Here is a 19,875-nt window from a genome sequence, read left to right as displayed (position 1 = left end):
AGATAATAAAATTAATGTCACAGTTCCAAGGGCTTTATGGTAAGTTTCACTTCAAAATTTCCCCATTTTTAAGACACTCATTCTTAAGAGGATGAATAGCTAAAGACAAACAAGGATACACTCAAGCAGACTTTTAACAGAAGATCTAGAATGCATCAAACACCCTATACATCAAACGCCTCATTTGGTGGTGGAATTCACACATTCTCACATTCGTAGTTCCATCTTAGTTAAAACCAATTAAGACATATATGTACTAGCACAAATCTTTCCATCATCACAGTGGGTGTGGGCAGGCAGGGCCCTGTCTCATCCCCTTGTAGTACATGCTATAAATTAGATGAGGCAATAGTACAACAGCCAAATTTAAAGAGTAGGGAAGATAGTTGCAGCAGCCCATGTGTGAGTGTGTTCCTCTGGGTGGCTGCCATAGGGGAGAAGGCCCCCCCACCATGGGCCACCATTCTCAAGATGCCATTGAGGACCAGGAGAGGGCCCAATGTGGATGAAGAACGCACAGCCACACTGCTCCTGTGCAGAATCCACTAACAGCCTTTCTGGACCAATGATATCATTGATTTGTGCCATCACAGGCTTCTAGAGGCCTTTGGGAAGGAATCGTGTAGCTGTAGATGCACTACTTGAACAGAGCACAGGGACTGTAGCTTAGTGGTAGATCATATGCTTCACGAAGAAGGTCCCAGGTTCAGTCCCAGGAATCTCCAGATGTAGCTGGGGATATTTCTGCCTGAAACTCTGGAGAGCTGCTGCCAATCAGTGTCAGCAATACTGGATCTAATGGACCCATTATCTGACTCAGTATGAGGCAGTTTTCTATGTTCCTAATGACATTCTTCCCTTCTCTGCCTAACATTTTTTTACTTCCATCAATGCTAAATTATGTGTGAACATGTTCTTTCCTTTATCAGCACTGTGGTCATTGTCCAACAGTGGAACACACCTAAAGGTGCCACTCCTGAAAGGTTCATCTTTCCTAGAAAACTTGGGAAGCCTGTTGGCTCAGTCCCATTTGGCTTTGACGAGGAGAGATGGATGAATTTACAAAACTCAACTAAAAGCTCAACTAAAAACTTTTCTTTTTCCTAAAGCTTTTAAAACTTGATGTTGTGCAGACTTCTACTGTTACTTTCTACTGTTAGTTTTTCCCTACCCTGTGCCTGCTTACCCTACCCTGAACCTGTTTGCATTCTCTTCCCCTCCTTATTGTTTTACTATGATTTTATTAGATTGTAAGCCTATGCGGCAGGGTCTTGCTATTTACTGTTTTACTCTGTACAGCACCATGTACATTGATGGTGCTATATAAATAAATAAATAATAATAATAATAATAATAATAATAAAACTCAAGCTCGTTAAAGTTCTCCGAATTCCATCTCTAAGCTCATTCCAACTTGCAAGCTTTATTTCCCCCCTCCTTTCACATGAAAATCCGTGCATATTTTTTTGAATGTATGTATCAATTGTGCACATCTTTGAAATGTATGCATTCTTCTCTCATTGATGAAAATGCATTTGGGTGCATTTTTTCAAATGCATGCATGTTGATGGAGATTTGCAATGCGTTCACTTTCACCTGCAAATGTATGCGCTACAAGCTTGGAAATGCACATACTGTCACTGCAGATTGTGTCTGAGTCCATGTTTGGTGCAGAAAGTGCAAACTAAGTGATTCTGACCAAAAATGAACTGAAACCCATTTCTCATGCATCCCCACTGATGGGATCATAGTTCAGAATGAATGGTTGCACCAATATCCTGCTTGTGGGTTCCTGGTTGACAGCTGGTTGGCCACTGTGTGATCAGAATGCTGGATAGATGGAGCCTTAGTCTGATCCAGCATTGTTCATCTTATGTTGTACAGGTTGTCCTAATGAAACTTCAGACTATCCTTAGTATATCAGGCTACCTAAATTGTTATTGCCTACCAGTTGCAAATCCTGGGGATTTGAATTGGATATGAATATTTGTGTGCTTGCCTAAAAGGTTTCAGGGGGTGGGGGCTGAACCAGGATTATATGAACATAAACATCTGAAATCAAGATCTTCAATTAAATTATTTCAAGCTACATGCTCTAAGAATCTTGAGGAAAGCATTTGTTCTGATAAGATCTGTTACATGCACATTAGTGAAGTGAGGAGGGCAAGTTCCTCTCTTAGAATATGCAGTGATTCAATTGTGGGATTTTAGAAACTGAGATGTCCATATGCATGAAGGCACAAGTCATTCCTTACTCATGGTGATGACTCACACTTTCTGCCTTACAAATTTGAATGATAATGTAGGTAGCTATCCCTTGCATGCAACAGACATTAAACAGGTGTTAGGAATTAAAAGGGCCCATCTGTGGACAGGTGCACACTACAAAGATAAAGCCAAGGCGAATGTCCTATTTGCACACACACCCCTACCAGTTCAGTCTGAAAACACACATATACATACCTCCACCTGGAAACAAATCACCAACTGACTTCAAAAACTATAAATGTCAAATATGAAACTCTCTAAAGAACCCACTCAGTGTAGTTAGTGTCATACCACCCACTCTTATCTTCTAGACTAGTTTATATAAGTTGTGCAGCACACAAAACCCAATGTGGCTAATGATGCAGGCTAGTTCCAAAGGGGGAAAAAGAACAAGATTAAAAACAACTCAGCATTTATTAGTTATTCTGCATTTCACATCCAGGATGTCGCTTCTTTCCAGAAGTATTATGGGGTGAAATGCCAGAAATACATCACTAGGAGCACCACTGCTGCTTTGCCATGGGTAGTAGCAAAAAGTATATTTAAAAACAAAACAACAACAACAACAAAATGAACCATCTGCTGTTGACCATTATAAGGATTAGTGCCCTGCCCCCCAAATGGAGAAATTTGGCCAGCCCACCAAAGTTTGCAGATTTCTTTGTCCTAGAAATGTGCTGAAAAAGTTCCATTTGGAACTTTTGGCACAATACCTGGTGTGACATCAGCGCTACTTGCAGCTACAGTAGGAAAGATACAGGTTCCTTTATGCTCCCCCACCCCATCCCAGCTAATAGCAAGTCAGTGAGACCATTTATATTGAGGACCATGAGGAGAAAGGAACAATCTCCCTTTCATCTGTGTTCTACAACCCTGATTAAATTGGCCCCTCCTCCTGCAACCACACTTAGGGAAAGAGAAAGGTGTTGGAGATATGTAGATGTATCTCCCACCATCACATCTAGTTTTGCTGAAAGTGTGAATTAAGTCTGATATGACTGCTGCAAATTTCCTAGCATTGCTAGTGGCTGTTCTAGCAAAAGGGTTGCTATCAAAACTTCACCTAAAGCAAAAATTCCTTATTAAACACCTGGGGTTACTTGAAAAGAATCCAAAGGCCTTTGATAAGTATGTCCTGTTGTGATCTCAACAAAGGCAAGTTTCAAGTGAGCAATTTGCTGCAACCAAGAGATAGGAGTGAAGGCTTTTATACTCCCAGGACTAGATTTCTCCTCCCACGAGGAGTGGAAAGTCCTAAGGGGGCAGGCCTCTGACTTAGTGCCTAATACTCCTCCTTTCGGACAACTCCTGCATCCCCATTGATCTATCAATGCAAATGTATTGCTTGCATTAATAGATCAATGGTGATGCAAATTCCTGGCATATATGGGAGGCATAGCAAAGGACAGGAAACTTACCCAAAAGGTAGAGGTGGGGTCTGATCCCCAACATGCTAAACAGTTTTTTTTGAAACCACAGTTTTCAGCACCAACAGAAATCTATTTCAGAGCAATCCCAGCTGCTGGTCAGAAAACTGGTTAATTTTTAAAAAAGAAAAGTGGGATGAGTAGGGCACCTTGGTGGGTGCCAAGAAAGGTGTCTGGGGGTGCATTGGTGCCCACTGGCACCACATTGCTTACCTCTGGCCTAGCGCGATCTGTAGCTGACAGAAGGACATGAAGGGGTGGAATGGGGTTAGGGTGCTATCAGCCTTCTTGGACCAGCTGCCAATCAATTCTCCATTGGTACTAGAACTGTTGATTCTATTTTTGGAGTTGTTGTTGTTGTTATTATTAATTTCATTCCTCTATTGTCCCAAAGCTGAAGTTGTATGGGCACTTCACAATATTCTGTTTAAACTTCCAAATGTCATATCAGCTTCTAATTGCTACTATTTTCTTTCAAAATGGAGTTTCACTAGTTATACATCTGTGTAAAAGGTTCCAATTTTCTAGCTGTTAAAGATGCTAAAAGAAATTCATTAAGCAGTTACTGTTGTTGTTTTCCTGACTTACTAATCAGCACTCAGGGAGTGGTGTTGCTGCAAATCAGTTCACATTATATTACATCTTGTTTATTCGTTACTCAACGCCAGATATAAGGTGGTCTAATTAAACATTGCTAATTCTTACCTTTCTAGTACAACTGACATTTTATTTATTCATTTGTTTATTTATTTATATAAATACTGCCTACCAATGAATAATGAAGAAATGTTCTTTCCTTGTTGATGCCATAAAGTTGGAATTTTGGGGGGAATGTTTCTGTCAGACTTGAAAGTTGAAGTCAGACATGCAACTTTGGAAGAATTCGAATGAACTTTAAATAGAAGTTTGCCAAGCTGCAGACATAAATAAACAGAGATGTCAACAGAGGGATGCAATGGAATTTGCCATGAAGCAGCAGATTTACAGAAAGTGATTGGAACGGTCAAACAGAAATCTTCCTAGATTGTCGGGAACAGTCTGCAAAAAACTGTGGAAGGAAACATGGTCCGAACTGTTGTTCTGTATAATATAGGTATGATACCATTTTTGTGGCATTGGAAGGATGCGTTTTGCAAGGGGAAGGATATTGGTAATAAACTCATTCATGTTAATTATACCGAAAGCAAGGACATTCTGAAAGCAATGGATCTGAGTATCACTTTCAGGGGTGGTGGAATGAGTATTGTCTGCAACAATCTGATGAAGGGGAAGGGTTTTTTTTGGGGGGGGGGGAGCACTATCACCAAAACTGAATTATACTGGGCCTTTGCCTTAAAGATCACTGGAATATTTATTACATATATATCAGACAGGGCACCTATTTCTCAAAAATGCAATTATTCCTATGCTGAACCATATCTTGTAGTATATGGAACAATTTGCCTTAAATTTACAATGCTCTAATCTGGACTATGATGCTCAACATGTAAAAAGAATATTACCAAAAAGTCTCTTAGGCAATTGCTCATATTTTGTAGACGCTTTAAGTATTTGATACTGATCTTTGGTGTACACTATTTATGTTTTAAAAAACTCCAAAAATGTAAGGGATAAGATGCAATATATAGGACTCTCTTACAAAATTCTTCTCCAGTAGATGATGATGATGATGATTATACTGCCCTGCAGCCGAAGCTCTCTGGGTAGTTTACAAAGATTAAAGCACGGAACATTAAAAGCAAATATACAAAATTTAAATCCATAAAAAGCATAAAAACAGATTACATTAATCAAAGAAGCAATTTGCATCTCCTAACGAATGATTGAAAGTGCATTCATGCATAGGCTGCCCAGACCCTCCGGAAAATTCTGGAAACCTCCGGGGAGATCTGGGGGTCCGGAGGAACCGGAGTTAGGGCCCAAAATACAGGGTTTGTGGTTACTGGGCCCGCAGCAACCCCAACCCCAACTTACCAGGCCTAAGTTTCCCTGGTGAGTGGCGGCAGCCATCTTGAACCTCACCCGAACTCATGCGAGATTTCGGCAGCTGGCTGGGAACTCTCGCGAGACCCAGCCAACAGCCGAGATCTCTCGTGAGTTCGGGTGAGATTCAAGATGGCCACCACGAGGGGTGGGCGGCGAGAGCGAGGTGAGTGGTTGGGGGCTGCATGCAGGAACTTCCAGCAACGCAGCCTCCAGCACCCCACCCCCCAGCGCTGAAGAAGAAGGAAGAAGCAGCAGCAAGAAGAAGAAGCAAAAAGAAGCAAGCAGCAGGAGGAGGAGGAGAAGAAAGGGAAGAAGCGAGTAGGAGGTAAGACTAAGGTTTGTGTGTGTGTGAGAGAGAGAGAGAGGGAGGGAGAGAGAGGGAGAATGTATGGATGAATGGGGTGCATGGGGTCTTTGAGTGAATGCAGGTGTGCATGCATGTGTGCATGCGTGTTTTTGGAGTGAGTGATGCTGAGTGTGTGTGTGTGTGTGTGTGTGTGTGTGTGCGCACGCACATGTGTTCTGGCAGTGTGAGTGTATTGATGTCTGAATGGGATGCCTGGTTGTTTGACTGAATGAATGTATGTGCATGTTTGTAGTGGGGGTGGCTGTAGTTTTCTGTCAGTTGGGGGGATGATTTGGAGGTGATATTCCTATTAAACAATGCATTCCTTTCCAATTTGTTTCCTATAATTGGCATGATGTATTTTTTGTAACAGTGGCTGACAATTGTTCATCCTTTTTAAAGAAACTTTAAAAAAAATTAACACGGTTGCTATCATCATCATCATCATCATCATCTATCTCTTTTCTTGCTTGTGGTGGTTTTTCTAGATGAACATGATGGGCTTTGCCAAGTCATGCTGTCTTTTACTGATTCAGAAATGTCCTGACTATTGAACATGTTTTAAGTATGACTGCTTTCTGGATGTTGGCGTGCATGTATTTTGGTAGGCCTGATTTCTGAAGGTTTTCTGTAAAAACAACCACAATGTCATGCTGGTGACTGATGTGACTAACAAATAATTGTAAGTTTTTCCTGTTGCCATAGTTCTTTAACTTCCATAGCCAGTGGTGTATATTTTTCTCACTTTTCCTCTTCCTTTTCTGCAACATTTTTGTCATTAGGTATTGGAATTTCAATGTAGGTGTGTTTTTCTCGGTTGTTTTTGACTGTTATGTCTGGTTGAACTTGAAACAAGCTAAGAGGTGCTAGCCTTTAGTCCATTTTGTTCCATGGCTAACGTTTGCAGGCTAATAGTAGTTTATACTCTTTCTGAATGCTTGGTTGTTTGGTTGTTGTATACTTGTCAACTGCTTCATTTGTTCAGTGGTAGCAGTATGCAATGAGGTGATGGGAAAACAGTGTTAAATGTTAGGAAAGGTTAGACTATGATCATCCAGTGCTGGATTTGCAGTCAGAAAAGATATTTGAGGGAAGGGAAGACTGTATCACACACAGGGCTCATCTACACCAAGCAGGATATTCCACTTTGAAAGCGGTAGAGAAAAGCCAGGAGCCACACTACTGCTTTATAGTAGTATTGAAGTGTACTGACAACTGTTGGGGCCCATGACACATACCGTATACCATTTTCATAGTGTTATATCCTGCTTGGTGTAGATGTGTCATGGGCCCCAACAGTTGTCAGTGCACTTCAGTACCACTATAAAGCAGTAGTGTAGATCCTGCAGTGCAGTTGAATACCTCTATAAAGTAATAGTGTGGCTCCTGCCTTTTATATACCGCTTCATAGTGGAATACCATGCTTGGTATAGCTGAGCACATAGTATAGCAAAAGCTTCAACGTACAGCAAAAGCTACCGAAGTAGGAATGAGTGAAGTTAATTTCAGATACATTGAATGTCTCACTTATACTTTATTCCAGTGATTTTAACATTAAGATGTTATGTAGTTTGTCTTAATTGTGTGCTGTGAAATCAGACCTGTGACCAAGGCCATGTTTGGGTGGGCACGCCCCTTTGGGGGCTGGACATGTTGGTGGGCACCCCCCCCCCCATGGGGTGGCCATGTTGTCCTCCTTTTTGGTTTCCAAAATATGGTCACCCTATTCATGCAGATATTTCTCAGATAGCTAAAATTACATTTCATGTGTTCCAGACTGAACAGTTCAACTAGAAAAGAAAAACTTGACAAATCTGGACCTCTCACAATGTGTAATTGTTTGGCTTCGAGGCTGGGAAAGGTCTGAGTATACATAACATTTTATAGATGGCTGCCTTTCAAAATAAGGCATCAGGTGTGACTGCCCACTTCATTATACAGTTTTACATCAGCTTTCTATTTATTAGGGCTAAATTTTACTAATTGTCAGGAGCCAGAGAGATGACAGTAAGGCCTAATCTATACCAAACTAGATATTGTACTATGAAAGGAGTATGAAAGCGGTATATAAAAGGCAGGAGCCACACCAAGCAGGATGTAGTGGTATGAAACTGGTATATGGAATGTGTCAATAGGCCCCAACAGATGTTAGTGCACGTCAATACATCTATAAAGCAGTAGTGTGGCTCCTGCCTTTTATATCCCCCTTTCATGCCACTTTCATAGTGAATTATCCTGTTTGGTATAGATTAGGCCTAAGAGAGAAGAGTGAGAGAAAGAGAACTCAAAATTGATACTGAAGGGACTAGAGTGTTTTAGGTGTGGGATTCGTTATTACTGAAATATAGTGATACATTTTTAGAGTTTGAGTTAAATAATCATAGCTCTCTGTTCAATTTAGTATGATATGCACATTCATATCTTGTATTAGCATCTTCTCTCATTTACTATGTAGATTATCCTGTTTTTACGCTTCTTGGCCATAGTTCCTTTTGAATTATTCCATGGTTGACGTTATGCATCGTTGACATCTATGTTTCCTCCAACTAGCAGAAGGGTTATGGAAATAGGCGTTTCTCTTCATTGTCAAGACTGATGATTTATACAGAAGGATGCGTGGAACAAGTCCCAGCATGACACAAAAGTAGTTCCATTGCTTTCACAAGCCATCCATTACTCCTATCCTAAGGTAACGGGCAACAGCCTTCACCTTATGGTTATTTCAAAAATAAATCAAACTATATTCATGCAATGAGTACTGAAAAGAGGTCATGCCTCCCACAATAATTCGGATCACAGTAAGCACAATCTTAGGAAGCAGACTATCCTGTTATCAGACTCTGCTGTGGTGTTCTGTGTTTCTTCAAAGGATTTCGTGGTTGTTGTCATCATATAAAGAGTCACAGGAGCAGATAAACCTTCCTCACCAGTAGTACTGATAGCAAAAAAGAAAAAGAAAAAGGAGATTTTTGCCAAATCATACAAAATATGATTAAATCCTGCACTCCTTAAGAATATGCATCTACCAACATAAAGGCCACTGAAGGCTATAAATGAATTTTTTTTTTCATTTCCCTGTTTATGTTGCCCATGGGATGTAAAAGAGGACTCACTGCAATATAAATTGGGTTCCAAGTAGAAACCTTTGATAAACCAGTGACTATTTTTAAATCTCTCTCTCTGCCTTTTCTTGCCATGATGATGCTCAGATGATTCCTTACATTTTCTTCCCCACCTTTTCCACAGAAATCTTTTGTAGCACTCGTCTTCATTCTTTTGAAGACGTTGGAAGAGTGGGCATGCTCGTCCACTTTTGTAAATGACTGTGTTTAATACTATACAAATAAATCTGATAGGAAATGCATCATTTTACTTAACAGTGCAATGTTTTCTCTACATTGACTGCTTCTAGAGGAGGCTTTTGGTGTTGCAGTTGCCCTGTTATAAACACAGAATTTGATGAGGAGTCCTGCCATGTTTTCCCATCACTTCTTCCATCTTTTTTCTTAACACAGGAAATCTGTTAAGGAGGAAAAGAATAGCTGCACCATGCCTTTTGAAGGACAGTGCTAGGAATCCCCTGCCTGGAAATATTTATTTATTTATTTATTTAAAACATTTTGTATCCCACCCTATATCATTAGGATTTCAGTGCGGTGTACAAATAAAAGCATACAGTATAAAACAATAAATATACACAGCTAAAAACAAATTAAACCATGAACCAAGTTAAAACAATATATAATTTAAATGCAGTAAAAACAATTAAAACAGTTGAAACAATGTGCCATCTTAGTGAATTTAACCATTAAAGGCTTTGTTTAAAAGCCATGTTTTTACTTGGCATTGAAATGAAATCAGTGTTGGCGCCAGTTGGGCTTCCAAGGGGAGGGCATTCCACAGTCGGGGTGCCACAACAGAGAAAGCCCTCTCCCTTGTCCCATCATAGCGTATTCCTCCAACAGATTTCAAGTCTCAGGCAGGCATATATAAATAGAGGCGCTCCCTCAAGTATTGAGGTCCCAAGCCGTTTTGGGCTTTAAATGTCATTACCAACACCTTGAATTCCGAACGGAAGCATATAGACAGCCAGTGCAATTCCTTTAAGACCAGTGTTATGTGGTCTCTGTAAGATTACCTGCAAGCAGTCTAGCTGCTGCATTTTGCACTAGCTGCAACTTCCAAGTCATCTTGAAGGGCAGCCCCACGTAGAGTGCATTGCAGTAGTCTAATCGGGAAGCTACCAGTGCATGCACTACTGTGGCTAGGTTGTCCCTCTCCAGGAAAGGCCGTAGCTGGCGGATCAGCCGAAGCTGACCCCAAGTACTCCATGCCACGGAGTCCACATGGGCCACCAGTGACAAAGATGGATCTAGGAGTACTCACAAGCTACGCACCTGCACCTTCAGAGGGTGTGCCGCCTCATCCAGAACAGGTCGCTTACCCAATTCCCAGACTCAGGAACCACCAATCCATAGAGCTTCCATCTTATCAGGATTCAGCTTCAATTTATTGGCCCTCATTCTGCCCATTAAAGTCTCCAGGCTGTATACCCTTCCTCTCAATAGCCCTTCTCAGGTGTTCAGTGTGAAAACACTGAATGTACATGGAAGGAGGTGGGTTGGCCGTGGCAGGCCAGACTAGCAGTGCACTGAAACAGAGCACAGACACTGTCCACTTACAATCTATATGCATGGCAGGCTGCCCATGCATCCTCTTTCACAGAGGACTGTCCTCTATTTAAAAGGCTGCTATAGGACCGTCCTCTATTTGCAAGCCCTCTTTTAAGGACTGTCCTGCCTGATTCCAGCGTAAAGATGAAGAACTATAAGAACTGTTTACTTTACTGGCCTTTAATGTTTATGTATTTATATAACCCTTCTGCCAACAGCCATGATGACAAAGACAGTGGCATTTTCAACATTTGCACAAGCCCTTTCTCCTTCATAAGAACTTGGAGACTAAATAATGCTAAGTCTGTGTCATGGAAGGTATACCAGGACAGAGACGAAATGCAAAGGATCATGTGTGAATTAATCCTGTACGGAGTGATTCTATCATTTCTTCTGGCCCTAAAACTGAATTAGTAGCAGCCGAGCTATAAACAGGCAAGTTCACAAGTAAGACACTCTGATGAACTTGAACATGAAGTTTTAATGTATCAGTAGTATCAACCTTTATACATTTATGGACTTTTTAAATGTAAATTCTTAGTGTCTCTTATTTTAATCCTTTGTATTAAAACTAACTTTTATATATTTATGGGCACCTTCTAATGAAAACCTTTGTGAGTATTTTTTTGTATTTTACTCTTTTGTATTAATCTGTTTTGTTGGTGTATGCATTTGTAAAGTTGATATGACCATGATGGTTGAAACAACCAAGCTTCAGTTTGTGTCTAATGTCATCTAGATAAGGTAAGGAGTAAGCTTTTGGGCAGTTATGTAAATATTTCCGCAAGGAAATTTCCCTGTTTATTATCAGAACGATTGACAGTTTTGAGAGTTTGAGGTTTTTATTTTTACAAATAAAGCCAAGGATGTGATCAATGTAGGTGGAAATGTCCAGGCCAGATCTACACCAAGCAGGATATAACGTTTGAAAGCAGTTTGAAAACGGTATATGGAATGTGTCCTGAGCCCCAGCAGTTGTCAATGCTGTTATAAACTGTTATAAAGCAGTGGTGTAGATCCTGCCCTTGAAATCAAAGTCCAGCCTCTGTATCTTCTCCTGGTTCCAGAATAAGACACACTAAGCCATGGTAGTTAAGCATTTTGAGCTAAACATTATGGCTTATCATGTCATGTGAAACATTCCTAACCATGGTGGCTACATAACCATGGTTTAAACACACTCATTAACAATTTGCTGCAAAAGAGTTAGTGGCCTAACCATGGCTTAGCATGTTGTTATAACAGGCCTTATGTCACGGACTCTCACACACATGCACAGACCTACCTTTTCCCAATTTCCTTATAGAGTTTTCTTTAACAGATTCTTCACTTCCTGATACGAAAAGTATGTCCCTTATCCCCAAAATTAAACCCCATCATTCCCCTTTTGATCTAACTTTCTTCACTCTTACTATCATTTCTCTCTTATCAGAGAAGCCACCGTCTGCAGGATGCAAACAGGATGCTACATGATAACATCATCACTAGACACCCTTTCAAATGCCAGAAAGTTACTGGCAGCCATCAGCTTTCTTCCAACTATACTGAGTAAGTACACAGTGTTTGTAGTCTCCAAAAAAATGGGAAAAAGAAGGAAATCTGTTTGAGATCTCTTGTCTCCTCTACAATTAGCACCATAAACTAATGTGATATCAGATGGAGCTCAGATATCCAGGTGTACCCTGCAGTTGTAATAGCAGTTTAATGAATTTCTCACACCTCTGTTTTTTAACTAAATTAAACAAAATCTACTCCATGCTATATAGCATATTAAGACCAGCTAATTAAGTGATTGATTAAATCCCTTTTGATGGAGCTGTTTTAAAATTGTACTGGAATGAATCCTGTCCTCTAGACTGGATGGTGGATGTGTGTGTGTGTGTGTCTTTAAAAGCTAAGGTCATGCTTTGTTATCATTTTCTTAACAATAACTAGGAAGGGGATATTACTCAGCTACAGCTGGGCATCCATATGACTTATTTGAAATAGATTGGATAAAGATAAATCAGCAAGAGCATATCCCATAGATATGAAAGCATTTTTCTGTGAAAGCATTGATTATCTGCATTGTAAAATAATGAACTGCTGTACTGTGGTTACTCATTATTCCATAAATTGGCACTTAGGAGAAGCATCCATTTCTGAAACAATACAGAACATTGCTAAAGAAGTAGCCTCTTGGGTACAAAGGTTTAGAGAGTGTCTTACTTTGGCCTAATCTACACCAAGCAGGATACTGAACTATGAACGCAGTATGAAAGCAGTATATAAAAGGCAGGAGCAACATTACTGCTTTGTAGCAGTATTGAAGTGCACTGACAACATACTATATACTGCTTTCGTACTGCTATATACCACTTTCATGCCACTTTCATAGTGCAATCCTGCTTGGTGTAGTTTAGCCTTAGTCTACTGAATGTTTATATGTAGCAAAGACAGTCCACACATAGCCCCTGTTAGAGACTCTGAAGAGCACTGATCAGCTGTTTGATGAGGAAAGGAGATGGAGGACCAAATGTTCCATCCCCACTTCACGTTACAACAGCTGATCAGAATTTCTAACAGGGATGTTATGGTGTCCTGGCTGGTCAATTGGCAGAAGAGTCACAACTGCAGCTACTGCTATTTGAGTGCATAAGTCCCCATCTAGCCAGGAATTCTGAGCCTCATCAGATGAGTGTTTTATTGCACGCTCATAACTGGCAACTCACACTTTTTCATAGGCCCTTTTAATGACGACGCCTGTCTCCCGCGTGTCTCCCACTCCTTTTCTCAGTTTTGGAGTGACAAAATAAATCTGCTTTAATCCAAGTCTTCTGAGGTTGCACTATATATTGCCCACTAGAGGGCAATGTCCCCATTGAAATCCATTGAAACCTATCGGCTACGTGTTCACTGGTCTCTTCTCAGTGAAAAGAGCTTGTTTTGAAAGCAGAAGAGAACCAGCAAGAGAGCCCGCAGTAGACAAAGATGATTTCCTGTCATTTCCACCCCACCCACCCCATCTGATGAGCCCCTATGTCTGTACAAAAAGACTAGCGGCAACAAAATGTTGATAGGATAAGGAGTGCACCACACAACCTTCACTCCTGTCTCTCATTTTCCTCCCTCCACCTAGCTGTCTTTGCTCCTGCTCTCAGCCTCCCTTGACTGTTCATTTGCAGCTTCCTATATCTTCCTTGAGGGCTCCAACAGAGGGCGTATAGCAGTGGCAGTGAGAAGGCAATGTGTAGGTATCTCTTCCTTCTTGACAGATTTTCTATGGTAAGAAAAAGATAGAAGAAGCAGTAGAGAAACACGGGAGGATTACAAGAGAAGATGAGGGCCTCTGGAACCCCTCCCTGAAAAATCCCGTGAACGAGGCAGGGCGCTTTGTCTGGAAGCATCTCCTTCTCCTTCTGTCATCCCTCCTGCTTCATCCTTTCCTATGCTCCTCAGTGTAAATGTTTTAAAAACGTTTCTGCAAATCTCAGGATTTACATTTCACCCGAGGTCTCAGGTGCCTGTTTCTCCATGGCCCAATTTTGGCTCCAAAGCTGTTAGCAGATTGAGAGGGAATTCAGAATTAGAAGTTATTTATTTATTTATTGCATTTCTATACCTATAATGGCTGTAGCTGGATTGTTTGGGGGAATGGTTTGGCCCATCACTATTCTCCCATACACTGAGATCTTTAAAAATACTACACATTTTTGTAGAAGAACCAGGGACCAACATTCCCAACAACCCATTGCCATGAACTGGAACAGTTGTTTTCCCCAGTTTTTCAAATATTTTAGGATGCAATCCTGTGCATGTTTAGACAGGAAAAAAGACCTACAACTTCCAGCATACTGGCTGGGAAATGCTGGAAAGTAGGACTTTTTTCAATCTAAACTTGCATATGATTGCGCCTTTAAAAGGCAGGGTGTTCCATAATAATGGTGCAGCCACTGAGAAGGCCCTGTATTTCATCACCATCAATTGTCTACCGTTTACTGTTGTTCCCCGCCTTGATCAAAATGGAGAGGCGGGTAAGAAATAAATTTATTATTATTAATTATTATTTTTATTATTATTAATTACCCTGCAGTTCAGAAAAGTTGCCAAAAATAATATAATAGTTTGTGGTTATGAGTGTAGCAGTGCAATCATCTGTATGTTTACTCAGAAGTAAACTTCACTAAGTTCAAGTAGGGCTTACTCCCAGGTACTTACGTGTACAGGATTGCAGCCTAAGCCTACTTATTTAGGAGGGCATTATATTAAAATCAAGAATACTTGCAGGTGAGGGGTGGAGGCTGGGAGTTGGCTGGACCTGACAGATCCATAGCTCCTCCCTTCCCACTGGCCTGCCCTTATTCCTCCCATTTTGTACCTTCCCCAGTGTCAAAACTTTAACCTTGGAGCTTTTGACTGTGGCTGGGAGGGGTGGGGTACAACCCCAGGTGGGCCATAGCTAGACCTAAGGATTATCCCTGGATCATCCAGGGGCCAAACCTGTTCATCTAGGTGACACACAGGGGATCCAGTGCTCAGGCAGGAGCGAACCCTGAATGATCCCAGGATAAACCTTAGGTCTAGCTGTGGCCTTGGATTCCTCCACTCTGATTCAGCCTCCCAAGTCATAGATGCATCTATGGCCTCAGAAAGGAAAACTGCCCCATCTTATGGCTCCTGGGATGCCCTACCAGGGAGCATAGAGCTCCTTTGCAAACTGACCTGCAAAATAAATACACTATAGGCAGGACACTGTTTTTATTATTTATTTATTTATTTATTTATTTATTTATTTATTTATTTATTTATTTCATGCTAGTTATCAGGAGTAAAAAGCATATCCGGCCAAATTGAACTGTCAAGGGGAATTTCAGAATAGGTTAACATCATAAAAATTTTAAACTACAAAGTAAAAAAAATTAACACAAGAGATTAACCAAATAATCATGAAGGCACCCAAGCCTTTATGCAGTAGCATAAAGGAATAATAAAGGATACCAGCTTAAACAGGCTTTTCAAAACATTAACTGGGACAGGCGTTGGCAGACCTCACTGGGGAACATGTTCAGTATGTAAACATGAATGTTTTGGAAAAACTAGATACCCAGAAACATCTTGTAATGGATTGTGGCAATGTCCCCTTTTCCCATATAAATATATTTCTTGTACAAAAATGAATAGGATGTCAATACATCTATGATGTTTAAAAAGCATGTTTATTTCAAAGTGGCAAGAATGGAGTAAATTTCTATTTTGTATCTGAAACTTGTGAAATTTTTGACTGTGCTTTGGGCATGTAATCCAATTTCAAAGATGTTTACATGTACCATTTTAAAGGGGATTATGATTATACCTCTTGCAGCATACTTTTTATTTATTTACAATATTTTAAAAATACTTCAGAGATTTCCTCATCTCTTATGTCTTGTCATAATCTCTTAGTATTGTTTTAAAAAAACCCAAAACCTCTCTGCCATGGAAAAATACTGTGTTCTCCTCTTACAGCAACACATGACTTTGCTCCAAACACTTCCCAATTTGAGAGTGGTATTCCCATATTAGTGTTGTTCTGGACTGGATCCTCTTGATTTTGAAGAATGCCTTCCCAAGAAGTGGGAACCGTAAATATCCATAAAGAAATTGAGCACAATCAGGTTAGGATTACAGGTCTGGTTAGGGTAGTGGCTCAAGTAGCCTTCAGGCTTGACACCAGAGATTTAGCATGACTTCCCGTAATAGAACTGCTGTGGGTTCCTCTGGATGTCATATGCTTTGCATCACCAGATGTTTCTGAGTAGAGAGGAGAATGAGATTTTGGACATGTTTGTGATGGCAGCCACGTAAATTGCTGTAACATAGTTATAACCTAAGCAAAGGAACCTAGGCTCTGATTAATCACATGACATATAGGGTAATGCCATGTTATGGACTGGCAAAAATGTAAAGGAATTCAGTCTATAGAGCAACACAGGCACATGGGTGCTAGTCAAATAATGTACATAGTAGGGTTATGCTTTGCCTTGATCCCGAACTCCAAATCAGAGTCGAAGAGGGCCTATTTGGCCCGCCTCAACCTGAATCCGTTTCAGGACTGGATCTGGCCGCCTTGGCCCAAAGCAGCTGCAGCACTTCAGACTGATTCAGACTGATGGCCAGCTGCTGTTCCTCAACTGCCCTCCCACCTGAGGGACTTACCTGAAACCTCCGCTCATCCTGGCAAGCCGCTGTAGTTTGCAACAGTAAATCTACACAGGCCAGAGCAGCTTTCCCAGAGGACGGGTGGCTCACAAACATGAGTAGAAGCTTCAGATAAGTCCTGCAGGTGGGGGGCAGCAGCTAGCCAGGTTTGGGGAATGAGTGGGAGGGGAGGGTGGTGAGTGGGAGGGGAGTCCTTTGGGAATGACAACAACCAACCTGCTGCAGTGGTAGTGGGCCAGGGCGGTTCCAAGGTGTTCCAGGTTGAATCAGGGGCAATTTGGAAGCTCCGAATTGGCCTCCAAGGTGAATCGGGGGCTGGGGGTTGTGCACAGTCATAGTATGTAGACAATGACATGCTTCAGATGATCACTGGGGGAAAGAAGCCACCATGGCTCCTTTTTTCCACTTCCTTGCTGCTTGTATACCTGCCATTTGCCTAATGACCCATGCTGTGGGTTATCTAATCCCAGGGAGGTGCACGGTGGAGGTGGCTTCTAAACCACCCCACTACCCATGGCGTGGGGTGATGATCCACCGATCCTGCCAACATTAGGGATCTCTGATTGAGCTGGGACTTTAAAAATAATGGTCAGTCTACCCTTTTCACTGAGCAGTCCTTGGAGAAAGAGAATAGACTATGGTGCTTTAACACACATTACAGTTGGGGAACTAATTATAAATACTATGCAGCATGTGTATTTAAGCATCTTGTGTTTTAGCAGTTAAAAGTAAGTGAGCAACCTCCTCTCCAGAGACAGACAACAGCACAAAATGTTGAAATGTCAATGGTAATTTACAGAAGCACCAGGATGAAAAAAATGATTGCTCCTAGGAAGCCTTGGGAATAGTGAGGTGGGCTGATAACATCTATTGTAATAAGAAATAGTAGTGGGAATAGCAATTTATTAACAAACTACAGTAATAGCATGTAAAGCCATAAAAGTGAAATTCGGTCATGTTCTTTTAGAGCTCACAGCGGGCAACCTGCATCCTCATTAGATGTTTTCACAGTCTTGGAAATTGTAAAAAGCTGTGTGCATGTCAGTGTGTGGTAAAGATGTTGAATAACTGTTGCTTTTAGAGCATGTAGCGCCTGGTGAAATTTCATCACAACAGTTAAAGCTGCAGGAGCCCAGCCCTCTTTTGTATTTGGTCAAGAGGGCAGGGGTCCTGCAGCTTTAACTGTAGTGCTGAAGCAAGAATTTCAGCAGCTGCTACGCGCATACAAATGAGACCTGCTGAAATTTCTTTTTCTATGCAACTGTTAAAGATACAGGAGCTCTGTTCTCCTTTCCATATGGTCACCCTAAGCAAAGTTGACTTAGAAAATGTGTTCAAAGCCATGCCCAGGCACTACTGGAAAGTGCAGATCATCATCATCATCAGAAAACCTTCAGAAACTGGGCCTACCAAAATACAGCCACACCACTATCCAGAAAGCAGTCATAATTAAAACATGCTCAATTGTCAGGAAATTTCTGAATCTGTAAAAGACAACATGACTTGGCAATGCCTGTCATGTCCGTCTAAAAAATCTGCCATGAGCAAGAAAGAGACAACAACAACCACAACCCTCTGCCATTTGCAATCAAAATGCTAGAAGGTCCCACTTGTCAATAGCTGTATTGTGAAGGCGCAAACAATGGGTTGTATAGGTGCCAAAATAACTTTCCTTAGGCACTGCGTAGCTTGGGCCGGTGTGGTGCACCTTATGCTGCACTGCCTCAAGGCATATGTTGGGCTGGCCCTGCTGCTGGGCAACATCAGATAAAACTGTTACTAAAAGCTGGGGCTTCTCCTCTCGCTGGCTGAGTGGAATGGGGCTCCACTTTGTTGCTGGGGTAGCTTAGGGAAATGTCACCTTCCAGCCTGACACGAATAGCCTGATTGGTGCATCAAAACTCCCTGAAACAAGCCAAGATTGAGGGTTGTCTTACATACTTAAGGTGTCAGAACCCTGCACTTGTCCTCCAGATGATTTCTGTTTAAAAAGATGCTTTAAGTTTTTCCATTTTATCTTGCTCTGCAACTTCAACTGCCACAATGAGCTCATTCATCTGAACTGAAGCAGACTATGTACTTTGCTTTACAGAGGTCTCCAAGATTATCTTGTATGGGTGGGATCCAAACAGGATAGAAATTAGTTATAGCATTTGCTGTATCTTTATGCAGCCTTCTTGCCCCTGAGCTTCTGGAAGTCTTTCCTCTGCTCTGCTTAAAGGTCTGGAGCCAATTCTTTTTGAAAGGTCTGAAAATGTGAGCTCCTTGGCTTATAGTTGACCAGTGTAAATATTTTGTTTGTGTTTTTAAAGTAAAGAAATAAAGAGATACACATTTTCTTTGTTCCGCCTAATAGCCCAATGAATTGGGAGCTTATTACAGAGTGATAAGGAAATTATTGAAATTACAGATTATTACAGAGTAATAATTAGGAAATTTAACACTCAAATTTAAATTATTTAAATTATATTTACATATAAATATATAATATTAGATATAATATATATACTGTATATATATAATTTTTTAAAAAAAATTAGGTCTTAGTATTACATTAAATATTAAATGTTAAATATGGGCAGAGCAAACCTATGTCACCTTTGAGCCAGAGCTATGAATAAAGAAGAAGAGACTTAACTTTGGATCGTCCCTTATTTCCTCCTCCCAGTCACTGTGGAAATCTCCATGGTTATTCCTCGTTTCCAGGTCACAAAAGCAACGTCACAAGAGGATTGGGAGGATGGAAAGGGGCCACTGTGGTGGGCAGGGCAAGGTGGGAGGATGAGAGGCCAGGAGCCACAGGATCCTAAGGACGCTCTATGCCTGCACCTGCCCCCCCCCCCCAGTAAGGTATGCGGGGTACATGGGCTCAGAGGCCTGTCTAGCTAAAAATACTTGAAAAAGAGGAATATGAAGCAAAACCTCCTCTATTGTTCCTCCCGCCCTAACTGGCTCCTGTCTACAGAGCAGAGGACGGCACGTATCCTCAGGGCTTAAA

Source organism: Elgaria multicarinata, chromosome 7 (assembly GCF_023053635.1).
Source record: "Elgaria multicarinata webbii isolate HBS135686 ecotype San Diego chromosome 7, rElgMul1.1.pri, whole genome shotgun sequence".
Lineage (NCBI taxonomy): Eukaryota > Metazoa > Chordata > Lepidosauria > Squamata > Anguidae > Elgaria > Elgaria multicarinata.
The sequence above is the reverse complement of the archived record's forward strand: the minus strand, read 5'-3'. Positions refer to the sequence as shown.